We start from the raw sequence: 20000 nt of genomic DNA on the forward strand, positions 1-20000 counted from the left end.
TAATATAACTGTTGTGTGTCATTTTGCAGCAAACCCTCTTTACCTCCCAGAAGTCCCCCGAGGCCCCAGCTTAGGAACCACCTGTCTACAGCAGGAAGGACAGAGACAAGCTGAAATCAGCCGACGGCAATCCCAAATCAGCTCATCACAATGCACAAACGCGTCTGCCAACATGAGCAACCTGCAGTTTGAAATGAATGACAGACCTCAAAGGGACTTTTAGAAGAGGTGATATTCTCTAGATTACTTTGTGAGCAATGCTGCACCCACAACCGCAAATCAGATTGCACTGCTCAGACATTTTCTTTCCCTCTTGTCCCATGAGTGCACACAACAGAGCTGATCCCCAAGGGTGCTTGAAGCACAGTTTTGACAGTGTTGTTGAGGATATATTGAGCATGGGTCGCCTAAAGCAGCATACTAACCTGAAGAAAGCATGCATGCTGACAAACTCACTCACCTCCCCGTAAGATTTAAGCACTAATTCATGAGGATGAGCTGATATAATGGCCTGATAACCACAAAGTGCATGAGGTTAATAGTCGGACTAAAAGGACGCAGTTTGCGTGGTGATTGTTTACTGTAATACGTTGTTTTCAATATGCAAGGGAAAGCCAAGCAGAGCAGATGTCTCCCTGTAGTCCATCAAGCTCACCGGCTGTTTGTTAGTCCTGGAGGACTTGCTCGGGGTGGAACAAACACCTCCACTGGGGAGGATGATGAAGGATATCAGGTAGCTCACAATCTGTCATCATCTAACTCTAAAAGCTCAGCAGCAATGGAGGGGCAACAAAAATGGAGCTTTTAGCAGACACTTACTGCCAAATTCCAATTGAACCAGAAACCAAAAGGATATTTGAGGATCAGTAATGTTTGAACTTCCCCTCTATCTGCCTCTCTCTTTCTCTCTCTCAAATTCATTCAAGGCATTTTCTCCCTCCGGGCTTTCCTCACATGGCCACTTCACGTGGGAGTGTATCAGAGTCTTTCTATGACTGCATTAACTTTGGCCTTCAGAAAGAGCTCTCTCTCTCTCTCTCTCTCTAGAAAAAAAAGGAAAAAAAGACAAAAAGGCTTCGCCTGCAGACCATTTAATCATAAGCTGTAGCCCACTTTGGTATGTGAAGTGCACTTGCCAATGAGATGCTGCACGGTGTGATGGAAAACCTCTCTGCTACAGCGATTCAGCATGCTGTTGATTCCTAATCAATCTTTATTTTCTGTAATTCAAAAGAACACGCGGCACTGACGTTGTACGAGTCAGATCTCCCCGAATATGCAGAATTTTCTGCAGCCCGATGTGGAGATTTTCTCAAACTTCTATTTTTGATTTATTAATAGCTGGAATTAGATGAGCAATAACTGGCAGTTTCTGCGCTAATAAGGAGAGCTTGCTCAGCACGAGGAATAACAAAGAACTATAAGCACGAGCCACGGGGCATGTCAACAGGGAGCAGAGGTGGGGGAAAAACAATCTGTCAGTGCGTCAGAGCATCCATCACTCCATCACCGCTGATTGCAGTGAGAGGCGTGATGGGGCACAGCCGGCTGACTTTCTCTCAAACAGCCGCTCCTGAACTTTATCATGCTGAGAACTCCAACACAGATCGGCTATTTGCGAGGGATCCCACAGATTAATGAACGGATGGGTGAATTTCCACATGTGAGAAATGAGATTCAACTGTTACATTTTATGTGACGCCCTGAAGGTCCCCCAAGGTCCCTCGATTCAGCAATCACTGCTCGAGACGTCCTTGCTCTGCCTGCTTTTTTTTTTTTTTTTTTTTTGTTAAAGAGGTGATTTAGCTCCTAAACTACCCATATAGGTCACACTGATGCTCTGATTGTACAATCTCTCTCTCCGTGGGGGAGATAAAGTGGGGTGGAAAAAAAAAACTTTTATTCATTCCAGACTTGCAATCGATGGGACTTGTCTGTGAAGTGGATCAATAATGCCTCCCTTTGAAATCATCAATCACGTCAGTGGTGAATTTAAAAAGCGTAATTAGGAACAGCGTTCTTAAACATCCTGTATTGACGTCTTCTTTGGTATGGAGAAAGACACCATTCTGCATCATTAACTTTGTATTATTGCCTGATGGAGCCTGCTGCTGCTACTTCCCCACCTGCTGAACTCGGAGCGCTCTGTGTGATTGGGCTTTCAGACCAAATTCTCCCTTCTTTCACTTGCTGATGGGGGGAAGTGAAGCTTGCAGGCCTAAATTGGCTGAAGTATTGTAATAAGCCCGGTCCATACTGGAGCTCAGGCCGCGGCTTCACAAAGCTTTGTATCAGAAATGTTTACGGGACTGAGCACGTGTAATTTTCTCTGTAATAATCTTATCTGATTACTTTTGCGGAGGCTCCAACGTGACAAGACATTACATAGCCGTGAGCACACATTCTTAAGCTTCCACAACTGGCCACGGTCTTGAGTGTTGTCGGTCTGTCTCTCTCTTGTAATAAAAATGGTATCAATACTGCAGAGAGGGCAGGTGGGCGATTGTAATGGAGTAATTTATTTTAGTTGTCACAGAAAAATAAGTCTTTGATTAGGGAGCTATACACATCAGGCTGCACAAATAGAACCTTTCATCAAATCACAAAGCATGTGACACTATTGACCAGGAGTCCTCTATCTGGGTTTTTATCTTCCCCAACAAGATTCATAATACAATATGTGAGCAGCACAATGAGGCAAAATGCAAGCAGAATATAGCATAATATAGCTCATGCTCAAGGCAAGTCATGTGCCATTCTTCCAGATGAGCAGGAAATTTTGGTCAGAGATGCGCACAAACAAGCTTAGAGGTAAATGAGCAATATTCAATATTCAAGGTTAGAATACTGATTATTGAAGTTAAATGGCAGGTCAAAACATCCTCACCTCAAGGCTGCTCACTCGTTTTCTTTTTGTGAAGTTTTCCGGATTATGCTTTAAATTCATAAATGAATTTCAAGACATCTAGGAGGGAATATACAGATGTGTGACTGAACTTTACTTGAGCTACATGTCCAAAAATATGAAGCATAACACCTATACACCTTGTATATACCTATACATGTACTGACGTGAAAATATATACATTGATGAGTATGAAATCATGCCACAGTACTTAATGTCACTGGGTCTCAACCCTGACTGACAGCTGCTCTTCACAGCAATCCCTGAAAACATTTGTGCTGCCTTAAAAACATTTGATTCAGCTTTTAGTCTCCATCATGTTCAGATGCTTACAGCATTGCAAACTAGAGACCTGTATCAGATTAAAGGGAAAAAATACCTTCAATACATTTTCAGTGGACTGATGCATTGTTTCACCGAGTTTCTGCACTCTCTCAAGCTTACATTTTATTCCACTCTGACACCTCTTTCATATACTGAGTTGCGTTAATGTTAACAGGTATGTGTTTAATTCTGTTTGATTTTGCTTTAGTGAATTTTAGATCATTTGCTTAATTATTGAATTGAATTATTACTTGTTTTTTAAATTTTGATTTGTACCCATTATACTTTATTGTATTTACTTTGCTTTTAGATTAGTTTGGACTTTACAGGGATTTTTGTTTGTTTTTGTTTTTTGTTTATGTCGTATTTTATTTTGCCATACACTATTCTGATTATTTAAGCTATTGTGACATGGGTTGTGTTTAAGTTTTCCAACTGCTGTAACAAAAGAATTTCCAATCTTCTGTGATGAATAAAATATAAATCCAACTCCGATGAATGCTGTCTCATTTCACTCTGTACTGTACCACTGTACATGGTTGAAATGATAATAAAAGCCACTTGACTTGACTTGACTTGAATGCCATAGCACATGATTTACACCATTTTCACACTCCTGAAACCATTCAGTAAACGCGTGTACCCTTTAGACGGGAGCACTGTCATATATGTAAGTCCATAATATGTTTCAAACCTTACCACAACTGATGAAGCTGCTGTTATTTTGTCTACAAAGCTCGTTAACCAAATCTAATTAGACTGACGAAAAATAGACAGCTAAAGGCTAATATTTATTTACTGGCCTATATAGGAACTATTTTAATGTATTTCACTAATTTCACGTCCAAATATTCAGCCGTCCAATCGCGCTTCAAGTTCACTGTCCCTTTAAACCACTCGGGCGTCCTGCGCAGCGCACGGCGCAGTCTGGAACGGTCCCAGCTACAGCGCATGCGCCAGAAGTTGCTGCCGCAGACAGCAGCAACAGCAGTGATTCGGCAGCACAGGGCAACGGGAGAAAATCTGTCCGTTTTAAACCATGGCGACGTACTAAACGATGCCTTTCGCAGAGGTAAACGGAGAGTAAGTAGTTGTATCTTTATAACACGCCTGCTGTCCGACACCGTGTGACGTCCTCTGAGAGTGTGGCGTAAATATTAGGAAAGGTTGAGAAGGCAACAATGGGACTGTGTATGTTTCAGACTGGCTGGCTAGGTTAGCTAGCCAGGAGCCTGGGCAGTCAGCTGGCACGCTGACTGGTAACATACAGGTTTATAGCTACTGTACTGCTCTCCTGCATTGGCCCTGTATCTACTGTAAAGCTCCCATCAAAGGCTTAAATCTCTCTGATACTCAACTATGTTTTAGTTAGAAGGAAAAGCCATAAATTCTCGGTTAGAGCTGATGATAACTGTACAAACTGGGCTTATGTTGTGTTGTGTTCAGCTGGTTAGCTAGTTTATATTGTGCAATGTGACAGCCACCAGTGCGGATTAAGCTGAGCTGTATTTGCCTGCTAAAGTATCATCGTCATCATCATCACACTCGTATGTTCACCGATTAAAAATGTCATCAACAATGATGCAGGTAGTTTTGCGCCTCATCTCAAGCTAAATCGTAAGTGGTTCTCCAATAAGAAGCCAGTTGCGGATGAAAGTTACAAGTTCGGTTATTTTATACTGCTTGCTACCTTCAAAGTTGTCTACCCCTGGCTAGTGTCCGATATAATCATGAAAGCGTGCAACCATTTGCCAAGATTTAGAGTCTCGGCCGTCTCCACTCGACTGTACAGATGCTGTGCGCCCTCCTTGCTCTCCAGGCGCGTCTGCAAATGGCACCTCTTAAACATAACGCCACGGGGAAGTGTTTCCACCTGCAAAAGCAAGTGTTAAAGGTGATAACAAAAGGTTGACGTCACCGAGCTCATCCTGATCCTGCCGCACAACCTCGACCGCTGAGGAGGTGGAGAAGGAGGAGGAGGAGTGCAGGAGTAGTTTCAGAGGACGAGAACAGCTTCTGTTTTTAATGCTAGGACGTCTAATGGTTCGTGTCTGGAAGGAAAAGGTCTATCTCTGATCAAATTTCGGGTATCCTAAGGGCGCACTTAACTAATGGGATCCTATCGACGTTTCTCCCCCTCCGAGCCCAATCTTTACACGGCGGAATGTTAATGTTGTCACAGCCTGTCCGTGTTGTCTTTGGCTGCTCTGCTTTTATTGCTGTAATCGGTCTGTAATGTCATGGAGCTTGTGACGGATTTGATTAAAAGGCAACTCTTCTGTTCTATGACTGACCGGACTATGGAAGTTATCTGCTTTGCGCTTCACATGGTAAGATGATAAAACTGTGAAATATCCAGCGATTTAAAAAAATAAACAAATAAAAGTGTTTTGTCTACATTTGCATGCCCGTTTTGAAATAAAAATTTAAACACACACACACACACACACACACACACACATATATATATATATAAAATCTGTCGTTATGTAAAAAAGCCTTTTATCTCTTCTTTACCACGACAAAGGTGGGACTGTCTAGTGTATAGCAACGAGGGAAGGATGTGCTCTGTGATATTCAGCGCTTACTCAAACAAGAGCCTCACATTACTTGCCCAGAAGTGCAGTTTTGCAATGTAGCTTTCTTCCTCTATATTTTCCAAAGAGCGGATAATTAAATTTCAGACCTTGTTGTCCGGGAAACTCGGGAGGGGGGTGTCCCCAGAACTGTATTTTTTTATTTTATTTTTTTGGCAATTATCGTGTAGCAGGAACCCTCTTTGCATTGGGATGCTATGTTTCCCAGCACAATGAAGCTTAATTGGGGCTCAACAGCAAATTAATATAAGGCCTCTGCCCATCTGTAAAATGCAGTTCACCTCTAATGACAGCAGTTATGTCAGTGAATATATCTGTGTGTGTGTGTGTGTGTGTGTGTGTGTGTGTGTGTGTGTGTGTGTGCGCGCGCGCGCGCGCGCCACTGGGTATGTGGTTGCTTCTATTTAGGTCTGAAAATGACGTGTTTGCTCTTAGTTATAGAGGCTGCAGATAAGTCTGGATGTCATGAGCGCATGGTTCATTCGTTCATGTCACGCTGGTCAGCTCTGTAGAAAATTACAGCGTTCCAGCAAATTGAAATACCACTTGAATGTATGTGTTAATTAGATCTCTGCATGCCTTTTCAAAAGTGTCTCTCCTCCTCTGCCCATGAGTCATGTGCTGACTCTTTGACCTGTCACCACAAATCCTGAGTCTTTGCTGAGGGCAAACTGAAAGAAAAGCAAAGGTTTTTTTTCCTTTTTTTTTTTTCACCTTCCCAGCCAGCCACTGACAAATTTGAACATATTGATCTACACTAAGGGCAGAGGAGGGCAATTTCCTCTCAAGTACTTGTGCAGCATCTTGGCTGCTATTGCCTCTGTTTGTTGTGGCCCGCAGGTGACGTAAAACTATGGCATGGGGGGAAAAAGCTACATATTGTAGAGAACACACATGATTAGAGGCTTTAGAATAAGTCGAGTGTGATTGTAATGCACGCCTACGCAGTTTTCCAGACGCTATTCTTGCACGTTGTTCTTGCAAACACATGGCAAAGCAGATATTAGTGAGTGATGACTAGCTTCACAAGGTTCAAACCAATCATTGTGAGCACCTTACACTGAAGCCCAGATGGTTTTGTGTTGCAGAAGGTTCTCCATTCGACAGCCAAACTGTCTGATTCCCAACATTAGGCTTGTTTCAGACAGCAGTAATAAGAGGATAACATCAAAGCTCTGCTTTATTTCTGAGAGACTTCAGAGCAAGACTATGAATAACAGATCACAAGGTACAAAGAGTGAACCAGAGAACTTGGGCAGCTTTTATGTTTCAGCTGTTGTTGGGATTCACGGGGAGCTCATTAAAACACATTGATGAGGAAGAGTCCCGATCCTCTGATTGTTGACTGTGAAATTGCTCAGCTAACCAACATATTTTTGATGCAATGATTTTTTTGTGCCGGAATGAGCCTCTTGGCTGATGCTCATTTTTTGGTTTATTCAAAGCCAGTGATTTGATGTAGCATTTTAGAGACTGTACTTGAAATGGAAATGTGTAACCGTGTGCTCTTCCCCCAGTGCAATACATTTGTACCTTTTTTTTCCTTTTCCTGCAGGGTCCTGTGTATGTTTAATCGCTCACAGGTGTTGTCAGTGAATTTTATGCCCAGCATATTTTTTATTTTCCACACCTGATCATTTTAGATGAGAATGATTTGTTGACTAGTTCCATTTGCTAAATAAGGCTGCCCCTCTACCCAGGTGCCAGGCAGAAGGACTGAGATTTCCTAGGTACCATTGATCTTTCCGCCAGCTCCACCTTTCAGTCCTCCCATCACCAGGGCAGCTGTCAGCCCACACTCACCCACTCAGCCACCCACCACTTGGAGAAACTCTCTCTGAGGCCACCCAATGTCTTCTCAGCTGAATGAGTCTGGTTTCAGACAGTGAACAGATGTTTGGTAGCCTCTGTGAGAAAGTCAGGAGACTCAGTATGTGGGTCAAACGCAGGTCAGACTCAGCATAGAGAACTGCAGCCACATGATACATCCAGATCAAGTGTTTACGGCATGATAGGCAACTTCTGGATATCTCTGAGAAAAGAGACTCAACTGCAGGACTTAGGCTGTGGGTCAGCTGTTTGCATGGTATTCAGTTTGGTTCATGTGGGTGCTTTTATTTTGTGCAGTGACCGCAGGCAGTAGCCTTCATATGAAGATACAGTTTGTTTCTTTGTTTGCTGAATTTTTGTGCATAGATTTGCATGCTAGCTGGCAGGTCCAATTAGGGTAACAAAAAAAAAGAAAAGAAAAATAAAGCCCCACTCTTGCTTGGTAGTTTGCATAATCAGCAAAGCCGAGCCCTTAAGCCAGGGAGTGATGTTACAAACACAAGGAGCAAAGGGCTTTCTGAAATTGTTATGTCTTCAGCTTGAGGGTAATCATGGACAAATCTCTAAGCCTCACAGTGCCATTCACAGCAATAACAACAGTTAGTGCAGTAGGACGAACGGGGCTAGGTCTAGGAGAGCATCTGTGTGATCAGGCTTGTCAGAGGCATTGCAGATGACGGGGTTGTTTATCCACCTCCATCTTCACAGGAACAGCAGAAGAGCAGGGCAGATACTGTTATCTGTTTATGGCACAAGATAAGGGCATCTCAGTTGGATCACTGACCCTCCACGGGCACTCTCCGCCCCCTAGTACCAAGCGCTGTCTAATAAGAGGTCGCCAGACGAGTCCCATATCACTCTTAAGTGATCCTAATAGATGCCATTAGCATGTCCACGGTTATTGCTGCAGTTTTCCACTGACCATGCCAACTGTACATGTCAGGGCATCATTATCCACCGACAGGGAGGCTCAGAGTCTGACCCAAGTCTGTGGGGTCAGAAAGAATGCCACAACAAAGCAGCAGTGAAGCTGTAGAGGATATCAAGTGGTGGGGATATAGGGGAGAGTGAGCTCAAAGTGTCATAGTTGGCACAGACATTAGATAAAGCTAAGCTACAAGAGGATTAGAGAGGGAGGAGATGTAAAATGCTCTCGGCTAATTGGGCTTTATTTTTAATATTTCAGAGGGTTCATTAGACACTAAATTGGTGAAGTATTTCAGCTCTGTCTGTTGCCTGAGAGCCTTTTTCGGGACAAGCTTTACAACCTGAATAATGGCATATAATTTTTGTTAAGGCCTGGTCATTGAAAATAGCACACTGGTATATTAAAATTCTCCCTTTTCCCCTCCTGTTACAAGGTTAGATTTCATCTTTTTTGCCCAAATACAAGCTTAGTTGCAGGCCTACATCTGGGTCGGTGCATTCTGACTTCATCTACTTGACTTTTTTATGTTTTTTCCTCTATGTAATTTTGAGCAGGTCACAGTTGCCTGAAGGATATACTTTAGGGTATCATACAGTTGTCTTTCAAACTGACAAAGCAGTGAATGACTTTGACAGTGGGTATGGGGCTCAGAGGCTTGGTCTGGGTGTTAAGCTCTGTGCTGGAAAGGGACGTAGGCTGTGCTGAGAGAGCTGTCGAGGAGAGCGGTCAGTGCACAGCACTTTGCCATGACCCTCCACAGCTTATCATCAGTTACACCACTTCTCCGGGCCTCAGTGTGTGGGTGTGTTTTTTCTGTGTCCGTGCAGCGTGCTGGAGACAGAGTGGTGCTTAGAATGGGGTCCTTTATAACCTCCTAACCCTCTGGTCCTGTTTGCTTCCATTGTTGGCCACAGTGAATGGTATCTCCGTGCCTTGAAAAGTAACCAGATGACATTCTTCCTGTTGTTCAAAAGGGCCCGGGGTTCCGTTGTAAAAAGCATCTGAAAGGATAGGCTAAGACTGTGACCTTCAGAGGCTAATCTCTGGCATGTCATTCAGTGCCTATTTGAAGCAAATGCAGACCTTTCTCCCTGGTAGCAACGCACCAGTTCAAACAAAGAAATTCCTTATCAGTTTTCAACACTTAGACTTTTAAAAACAGTCAAGATAGTTTTTTTTTTTTTTTTCCTTTTCCCAGAACCACCTTCTCCATAAAGGAACCAGAGGATGCTTTGTAGCAGCTGAAGTGAATCGTTATTCCAGACAGGCAGTGTGTCTGACACCTACATTGTCCAAACAGTCTCTTCAGCCTGTGACTGAGCCCTCTGTACACAGACCTGTGGCATCAGCAGCCCCTCTGTACTGAATGCTGAAATACCGCTGCTGCTGTGAAAGCAACGGGGATGAAATGCACTTAGTGAGACAGTAAACATCGGTGGAGCTCTCAAACTATCTTACGTTGTTTATGTCTCCTCCTCCTCCTCCTCTCCGGTGTATTTGCTGTGTTCAGCTGGCTGAGTTTCCTGGAATGTGCAGAGATGCAGTTGTCGCTCTGTAGGGGGATGTTGGCTTTAATCACAGTTCATAGTTCAACTCTGTAGTTGGACTCAACTGAGCAGCAATCAGACAAGAGTCACATTATTCTTCTGAACTGGAAGACCACACTTGATGTAGCTGTTTTATTATGAAGTTTGCTCTTTGCTCAACAGATTCAGATCATTTTTTCCCCTCTTGTATATGAAGAGTTTAAAAAATGAGCTATTTAAACTTTGAACCACAACTATTGCATTTCTGACAACACTTGAAAGGGAGCAGCCTTCACAGCATAATACGGTACTGCTATTTAGTTGTAAAGTTTTACTTTTCATGACTCGCTCTTTAACAGATGCTTTTAGTCCACACCTAATGAGACTTCACCATTCATCTATTCAAGGGGATTTGCTTTTCAGCAAATTCACTTTAGTGGCATTGAGCTGTCTTTGTGCTTGTCTAAAAGATCTCTGAGAGCAGGCCTCCCATTGCAATGTTTCGTCTGTGCTTCATGTGTAGCACCTGTATGGGGTTAAGACTAGGGTCAGACCTCTTGCAGAAGTCCATTGTCTGGGTTCCCGTTTTAAGAAGCTGGATTGTGCTAAGGACTGACAAAAAAGGAAAAAGCTGTCAGGTTTATAGGGCCTCCTTCGTCAGGCATCTTTCAACAATAAATGATTGGCATATCTCCTGCCATTTCCTCCTTTTGTTTGCGGCCATTGAGTTTGAGAGCAAATAATGAAATTGACCATTACGTGAGATTTGTTTGCATCCCCTGCCCGCGTCCCTGAGCACATGCGCACACAAAAAAGCGAGGTTGTTTACAAAGGAAGCATTGGATTAGAAAAGGAAAATGCCAACTTTTATCATGCCACTGCACAAGCATTTTGCATTAGTCAGAAAATATCCCCTGAAGTAGTGTAACATCCGCAGAATGTGATTGAGATAGAGGGGGGAGACAGGGTGGGAGCAAAGGAAGAAGGGTGGGCCACAATTTGAAAGGCATACTTGAAAGTACTTGCAGTAAAGAGTCCTGAGGCAGGTCATGTTGCTGTGTGACAGAAAAGCATTCGTCTTGCTGTGTATCTGACGTCCCAGGGTCTCATTGCGAGGGCTTGCCTTCTCTGCGTGTCAGCTTTCTGTAATTAATAGCCAGTAGCCCGCTTACCCCATCAAGGGACCAGGTGCTGCTTAGATCTGCTCTGGCATGGAAAGACGGCAGATAAGCTGGTCTTGGGTTTTACAGTTATCAGGATAAAACCCACAGATGTCACCAGCCTCTCTATATAACTCAGTTGATTGTGTACATATAAACACACAGTTGTAGACCTCAAACAAAGGGATGAATTTTAGTGGTGCACCGCTGATGGACAGCTTGTTGGTAAAGGATGCGGTTCATTTAGTCTATTTTGTGTCAAGCACCATTGTGCTCATGTCCTGTGCTGTTTAGCAGGACTTGCGGCCCTGACAGATTGCCATCCCGATGGGGAGATTTACCCAGCCAGCACTGCCAATGGCACTGACACCATCATTAGACTTTGATCAGCTGCATTCTGCAAGGGGAAGAAGAGAGAGTAATATTCTTGATCTAATTACTAAGAGACATTTCAGGCAGTGTAATGTGTGATTTAACCTCTTGTCAGGGGCTATAAAAGGAAGCTGGGTTAATCTTCCTGGCAACCTCTTTTCCACGCAGGGGAGAGTGCCTTTAAATTTCCTTTTCCTAGGAAGCTACTAAAGACCAGCATCCCAGTGTGGTATGCTAGCACCACTTCTCCTGGCCTTCTAGTTGACATCTCTCAAGGCGAGAGTTCTGACCTTTGAATGTTCGCAACAGCTGGTTTGCAGGAACTTGTGCATTTGCAGAATTGCAAGAAGAACAAAAAACCCTGTCCTTTGACTTCTGTATGCTTCCTCCAAATGGATTGTTTTGCAGCCTCCTTTGTTACTCTCCCTCGTTCTTTTGCTCCCTCTCCATCACCACCCACACACTGCAGCATGAAGAGTGCAGGGGACTTGATTGAACAAATAGATTGTAAGTGGAAACGAGGGGTTTGGGTTAATCAGTCAAACATAGTTAAACAATTCTTTGGACATGAAGGGATTAGTCTTGCCTGCGTTGAGCTCATCAGAACCAATTCTTCCCAGTGCTGGCTAGGCTTTTAGGGCCAAGGGCCATGGCCTCTCTGGCTCCATGGAGAACCACACACGCACCCCTCAGCATGCTCCATTGCCTCTGAATGCCCCACCACTCTCCTCTTCCTTTGTTACAGACTACAATTGGAATGATGGATTAGCAAATTAAATGCAGACCTTTCTATTCATGGCTATTCTCGCTTAAAGTCTCATTCACTGGATCTATCACAAACCTGCTTTAAAATGGTTACCAGGTTCACTCCATGTCCTCTAATTCCTTCACAAACATGTCTTTTACACTTAAACATTTTGTGAGAAAATGGTCCACTGACTTTTTCCCACCATAAAGGGCTCTCTGTATCTTGTTTTTACAGGATGACTTCCTGTACGTTTTCTTCCCTCTTCTTTTTTTTTTCCTCTTTTAAACTGAGTGCTGATCACACTGATAGGAAGTGGCCCTGATATGATGATGTGTTGGCAAACGCAGAATGTACAGCTGCAGCCAGCCTGAGCCTGCTCTAAATTAACCGTGTCACTGTCTTTCCTGTGTTCCTGAGAGCTGAGCACTGACCCTGTTGGCCCATTCATATTGCATTTTTTTCTGATATCATGTTATTTCAGTTTTAATTGATGAGATAAATGGATTTTAGTCACTCAAATATAGGTCTCTCTCTCATACACACACACACACACACACACACACACACACACACACACACACATACATTAAGGCTGCAACAATACTCGTATTGATATTGAACCGTTTGATACAGTGCTTTGGTTCGGTATGCATTTGTATCGAATACAATTTTTAAAAATTATTTTTATCAACTTTTCTTCTGATGATGCTGTCTGTGTTGAGCGCTTAGTGGATCTGCGTTCGACTACTCCGCCTAGGTTGCACTGTCGAGTGCAGATCCACTGAGCGCAGCGCAAGCTACCAAGACAGAAGCTAAGCTCGTTGCAACATGGCAACTGCCTCAACGCTACCCGAAATTGAGCCTCCCCCACCCTCATTCAGATCTGGTGTCTGGAACTATCTTGGTTTTCTTGTGAAGCATGACCCTGATGGTAAGCGCATCATGGACAAAAGTAAAACAATATGTCGGATGTGCCACGCAATGCTCAATTGGTGGGAACTAGTGCGTTAGCGCAGTTAGCTTGTTAACGTGTTGACACAGTCCAGCCCCACGCACGGGACGATCCGTGTTAACTCGTTAACGGACATTTGCTGCGTTATGGCGTTAATGTCATTTTAACGAGATTAACGCTGACAGCACTAGTGGGAACACAACGAATATGACTGCACATTTACCCCGACATCATCCTAGTGCAAAGACAAGTGGAAGCAGACAAAAACAACAAGCAGGCATGCTACAAACTTTACCCGAGTCATTTAGACAGCACATGATTCTCCTTATGGGGACCTGTGACAAAGTGGCTAGGACAGAATTCATTTGCCATTTGTCGCTTGCATATATTGTTATTTTGTGTTCCGTTATCCTATAGTCTATCATAATGCTTTAATGTAAACACAGCACCTGCAACCTTGGCTCTACTTACTATCCCGGGTCTGTTTGTGGTAGCATTGGTTATATTCATTTCATCTGTGCAAAGGTACTTAAAGCTAAATGTCACTTTATCATTAATTGATTTGGATCTTTCATTTGTTTATGTAGTTTGGTTATACTTACCATTGTCTGTTCCTTTGAGCAGGTCCTATGTGTAAAACAAGTATGTCGGAAGGGCCGCCCCAGTACTTCCTGATTTTATAGGATATGATGTCACTGATCATGTCAATTGGGTGTAACCAAATGAAGGGGTGTTTCTTTTGTGTAAAATTGTTTATTTCATTTAAAATAACCTAATTAAGTGAAGAGATTGACTTTTCAAACTGTTTAGTTGGGTGAATGAGTTTGTTAAGTGGAAAAATTATTTTATTCCTGTTTCTTTGTCTAGACTGTGTTATTTAGTCTACCCTGTTTTCCCAATGGTAGAGGTTAATGAGATGTGAGTGGAATTCTATATAAAGCAGGTGAGATTTTGACTGACAGGTTCTTATGTTTTTGTGAAACAATTGTTGAAAGGCAACGCCAGAAAATAAAGAACACTTAAAAGAAACTTGAACAGTCTGCAGATGCTGTCTTCCTATCACTTTCCATGCTGCTTATGTTACGCTACTTCACAGAACCTGATATGTGTAATATGCTGCTGAGAATATAGCCCAGAAGAAGCGTATAGTATAGCTTTTATTTTGGAAAGAGCCATTTCTCTGTAACAAACTCTTTTCCAAAGATGAGTGATTTCTCGATCACATAGATTTTTTTTTTTATTATTATTTTGTTGTTTCAGCAACATTAAATTTAAAAGCTTTATAATTTTAATAAATGACAAATTAAAAAGGCATGAACATTTTTTTGTATCAAAAAAATATCGAACCGTGACACCAAAGTACCGAACCGTGAATTTGGTGTGTGCAACAAATTTTGTGCATCGTTGCACCCCTAAAATATATGTGTGTGTGTGTGTGTGTGTATATGTATATATATATATATATATATATATTACACACTTACTTTCTTGTCTGTTTACCACTGCCGCAAAAACATTGCCTTCCTATCTCTGCTTCCTCTGTCCCACAATTCGTCCTCCAGTGCAGTGTGGGGGGTGGATTGCTGTGCTCTGTAGAGACCCCAATTAGCAGGACAAGCATGCCTGCTGAAGGTCACTCCCAGAGCTTTGGTGTGAGAAAAAAGGAGGGCTGGGCCAGTGAGAAGTAGCTCTGACAGTGACCGGGCTGAGACTCTCAGCTGGACCCCAGAGTTCTCACACAACAACAACACTTTTTTAACCTTCTTAGCAGTTTGCATGATGTTAGCAAAAAGTGGCTGAGGGTTTTGCTAAAGGTCAAGTGTTCTCGGTGGATTGTCATACTATACTGCGACCATATCTGAGAGATCCATTTGTCATTAGCTCCAAAGTCCCCTACTTCATCAGCCCGTGTCTGGTGTCTGCTATCTCTGTCTGATTGATGGCTCTGTCCTTATTGCAGGGAACTGGGGTCGATGGCAAAAAATTTGCTGCTGGGTGCATTAATGCTGTGTTCAGTGGCATAGACCTTTGAGCACACCTCATCAGTCTTGAATCATTGGACGGCCACAGGAGATCTGTGTGAGCAGGCATGATGCAAGACAGGGAGAGAAGGGGAGCTAGGGACAGGAAAAGGAGTTTTAATCAGCTGGGTTAACTCTGTTACTCACATGACCCTATGTCACTGCTACAGGAGTATACTTAAATATTTTAAGCTTCAGAAGCCAATGCCAATGTTTACCAGTTTTCAATTTATTTGTCATGTTTTTGTTGTGATTTACTGATCTGTGCTAGGGGAAATGAAGAAATCTCCATCGTAAAACATTATTTAATGGCTTTAAAATATTTTTGTCTTCATTGCGAAATCTTGGAACATTTAACCAGCTTAAAATCACAGATAAATATCAACCATTTTCATGATTAATTGCCCTTTTATTTATTTATAATCTCTGTCAGAACTGTCTGAAATGGTTAGAAGGTAAGTTAAATCTGCTTCTTTTTATCACAGAAAAGAGCAAACTAATGGTTGCATGTGGCAGTTAACGGTTTCTTTTGCAGCTGAATTTTGCAATTCACTTGCAAAATAAACACATTTGTCTGTGCAAAACAGTATTAACTTCAGTATCTGGCTGTGCTCAAATTCTGAATTAAAGCTGCTCAGTGATTTAATTTAATATTCATAAAATAGTCCTGTGTTTGATTATGACATTTAGCCTGTTTGCTTTGGTATTGTAGAGATTGTTGATTGTTTGTATAATAAACCAGTACCTGTGTAGGAGTAAAAACTGTGGAGCCATGACAACACCAGTATACACCAACAGAGTGTGTGTAGGCTCACTGTCAGACAGGCAGACGGAGGGGCCCTCACAGCCTGGGAGGGCCAGATGTTCCCATGCAGACACAGAGGTGATATGTTTGCCATGCTGGGCCTGTATTTGCCTGGCTCTCCACAGAGTCACCGGCTGGCTGCCCGATACCCCGAGCTGTTGTGTGCTGGGGAAAGAGCTGGGGGTGGAGAGGCACGCACATAAACTCTGGAGATGAAAGAAACCTGCAAATGTCTTGTGTGTTGCCAGGGGCAAAAGAAGCACCTCTCATACAGTGCTGTCCACTGGAGAAAGAGCTGCATTTGCCTTCTTTTTTTTGTCCTCTCTCAGATGACCACCAGATACGAGAAGGGCTTGGTTCAGCATCGCTGGAAGGCCAGGCTGAATGTTAGAGCTGCTATGGAGGCGGCTGACCTTCCCAACCTTTAATAGACACTGGAGGGACGTAGATTAGCCTTTACTGAACACATATACAATGTTGTTTATAACAGGGAAATGGCTATCTGTTTTTGACGTGTATGACAACAGATCTGGTCGTCGCCACCAGACCTGCAACTCTTTAATCTATTTTTACCAGCTGAACAAGTGGACGGTGAAAACCTGCATTTTCTGGCTTTAAAAGCTGAAACATGTTGCAGTGTTTTCCACACATTGCCTTTTATAAACCAATAAGCAATTAAACAGCATACAACATACCAGAGTTTAAGATGAAGCGCTAGTTCACTAAAATTCTTTTAGAGGTCAGTGTTTATTAATTGCAGCATGGCCCTGAGTTATTGAAGCATCTAGATTTTTAAAATTATTGATATTCTTTCACCACTTGGTGCTCACAAGCGTTTCACAAGCCACACTTAAGACTTTTAAAACCAAGCATGTGAGAAATGCGACGGCATTAAATAGGAAGAATTCTGGTAAACACAGCTGTAATGGAGGGCATTAAAGCAGAATTGTTGACGTGAGTTTTCCCGCAGAGTTGGATCAGGCATACGTCTAATTAAAGTTCTTTCTTTATGTGTTTGTACTGGTGTCTATACAGCTCATATGGGAGAGAGGCCAGTTAGTATAATGGCACAGTGGATAAATCTCTCACAGCAGGCCTGTGTAACACTGGAAGCTGTTTTTGTGTGTTAAGCCCTTTTAGGATGATTTGTGAGAGTCAGCGCTTACACAGTTCTGCTAAGCAGAGCTGCTCTGACCCTGCACCCCCACTAAATCAGTTCAGCCCTTGCAAACAGGCCAGAGCTGGTTAATACTGGGTCAATAATATGGGTCTGAGTGGGACAAACACACAGAGACTTAACTTTTTTTCCCTCTCTTAAACACAGCATACATGTCAATAATAAGGCAGTGGATATACAGAGGAGGTCATTATTCCTACAGGGGGAAGTCACTAGTGCATATGTACGTGTGTGTATGTCGTTTTCTTTACATGTTGTGTATGTGTATGTGAGAGAGAGAGCAGGAGAGAGTGAGAGCTGGGTGAACAGCTGCATTGATTTGGTTTTGTTTGCTGTCTACTCAGAGCAGAAATGTAAGCCGTGGGAACACCTGGAGAGTGGGGAAAATGGGAGAAGAGGTGGTGGTGGTGTCAGCTCTGCCCCTGGCTCTGTACCAAGCATACATGGATGCACAAACGCACACACACACACCCCTCACATGTGTGAGGGCAGCCTGGGATCCCAATCAGCAGCACTTAACAAAGCTTTCCTCTTTCTGCCTTTAATCGCAGGCTCAATTTGTCACTGGGGTGTCCAATTTCTGATAAGCGCTTTGACTGAGAGAGGAGAGGTGGGGAAGAACACAAAATGGATGCACCTGCTAACAAATGAAATCAAACCACTCCATCTTCATTTCCCCCCTTTTCCACCAGCTGGAACAATGCTGCCTTGCTTTAGCTCTCGGCACATTGAGTTATTTCCCACTAACTGGAGTTATTTCCCCCCACTAACCAGCTAGAGGGCCTGGCTGACTTGCAGTCAAATAGGTAGCATCGCCTGATCCTTTAATGTCAAATTCTTCCACACTGACCATCCTCCTCCTGCTGGCTGAATATTGTTTAGTAGGTCCCTCCTTTTTTTTGGTTTATAGCTGTAAGATGGGAAAAGTTAAGGATGAGACGTTCCATTCTCAGATTTCTGACCATCAGAGTACTTCGTGTAGCTTTACTTGTGAGGCTAAGTATGGAAGTCAATCCTTTGAGATATTTTGAGGTAGGTATTGAGGCCAAATGGCCCAATTTCCTTGCTGAAGTGCATTTTCATTTGTGCGTGTTGGGACAAGTTCATTGTCGGGCTTGTTATTTTTGTGCATCAATATAATTGTTTTGTACACTGAGTCTAATTGCGGTATATCGCATTACTTTATCCTGCTTCTAAGACAACTGTGCAATTTGTTACAGAGCCACATACAAAGCAAGCAGCTTGAAAAAAACAGCTGCCTCAGGTCTGGTGATTTCTATCACTTGCTGCACATACCACAACAAGCACACACTCACAATACACAATACTGCATTCTACTCTAGTTAGTGTTGGTGTCTAACCATAATATTCCAGTCCGGTACCAAAGCCCACAGTGTAACATCTGACACAGCAGCATGTGACTCAGCACATTGTTGTCTGGTGTGATGTGAGGATATGTGAAGATAACACAGATGTGGTGGCACCAGTGAGGAGATGAAAAGAGCGGCGATGATAATGGTGTGTTTGTGTGAGCGCTGTATCTGGTTGTGTGATCTGATGGTTACCAGAAGGCTGGATTAGCATTGGAGTTCTTGCAGCTATGATTCTTAAACTTTTCTTCTTCTTTATTTAGGACTGTTGTCAAGATGCTACAGCCTCACTCTGGTAGCACTCGTACTTCCTTTTTACATTTGCTTCCAAGCGATCAAGTCAAATGGTAATTGCAGCACCGAGCAAAGACGTGGCCAGTATTTGAACCTTATCACGAGTGACTTTTGAACAGCCTCTCAGTAATTTAAATACGTGCCAATCAGAACTCCTCTGAGCTGAATTAAAACAGTTAGGAAATCAATTCCAATCTCCAGTGTTGCTTTATGAAATCGTTGCTTTCCTCTTCTTTTACTGTATGTCAGGTCTTTTTTCCCCCTCCCTCAAGTGTTTTAAGAGTCATGTCTGAGAATAGGCTGGCTCTTTCCTCACTGAGGCATGCCCAGCTTCTGGCTGTGCTCTCGATGGATTTGCTGCAGATAAATAAATAACTAGGCTGGCACCCCTCACTTTGGTTCCCCTCTGTTTTGGCAGGCCATCCACACTGCATTTTCTATCAGGTGTAAACATGTCTGTCAAACGGCGCAGTCAGGGGCCCCAGCATTTTGGCATTCATGACGCCATGCATGCACCGCTGCCAGCACTTTCTGTCTGCCCGTCTGACCTTGGCCAGCCTTGACGTGGCTGAGCACACTTAGCTCTACCTTCCACTTTTGTAGAGCTCTTGGGGAAGCCAAGCAGGCTTAAGTGGCTGTTAGTGAAACTGACCCCAAGTTGAAGAACGGACTTTGGCTGGCTGTCCTCGCAGCAGTTATGTGGAGGATGGGTAATGACCATGACATAGCTGTGGCATACATATCCTAGCTAGACCAGGACACTTGCAGGCGGATACGTTTTCATTCTCTCATCTCGCTACCATGTCGCTGTCATCATCTCCACTGTGACGAGCCGTGGTCATCATCCAAGAGGCTACGAACTACTGATGCAAATACAAAACAGGACAAATGGGGTCAGCCTGATAAGAGAAGAGGCCTCTTACTGTCAGGGTTATTGTTCTTTTCTCAGTTTCATGGTGCACAACTTCTCTAAGAGTCTGTGTTCTCATCC

General features: G+C 43.2%; 1 protein-coding gene and 1 long non-coding RNA gene across 4 annotated transcripts in view; one reads left to right on the plus strand and one right to left on the minus strand.

Annotated features, from left to right (window-relative positions):
* Nucleotides 1–4169: 4169 nt before the first annotated feature.
* Nucleotides 4170–20000, plus strand: part of fam222ba (family with sequence similarity 222 member Ba) — a 30908-nt gene continuing 15077 nt past the window's right edge. Inside the window, exon 1 of one of the 3 annotated variants that reach the window (XM_040014610.1) lies at nucleotides 4170–4312. The gene's annotated coding sequence lies outside the window, so the exon portion shown is untranslated. Of the gene's footprint in view, nucleotides 5560–20000 lie in introns of all 3 variants that reach the window. The other 2 variants (XM_040014609.1, XM_040014611.1) reach the window with 2 other exon arrangements.
* LOC120723263 lies at nucleotides 7284–14089 on the minus strand. The gene is made up of 2 exons (XR_005693697.1): nucleotides 13945–14089; nucleotides 7284–10136 (listed from the first exon to the last, which is right to left on the minus strand). It is a non-coding gene; the product is annotated as an uncharacterized LOC120723263 (long non-coding RNA).

Source organism: Simochromis diagramma, unplaced genomic scaffold, assembly GCF_900408965.1.
Source record: "Simochromis diagramma unplaced genomic scaffold, fSimDia1.1 OVJJ01000676.1, whole genome shotgun sequence".
NCBI classification, from domain to species: Eukaryota; Metazoa; Chordata; class Actinopteri; order Cichliformes; family Cichlidae; genus Simochromis; species Simochromis diagramma.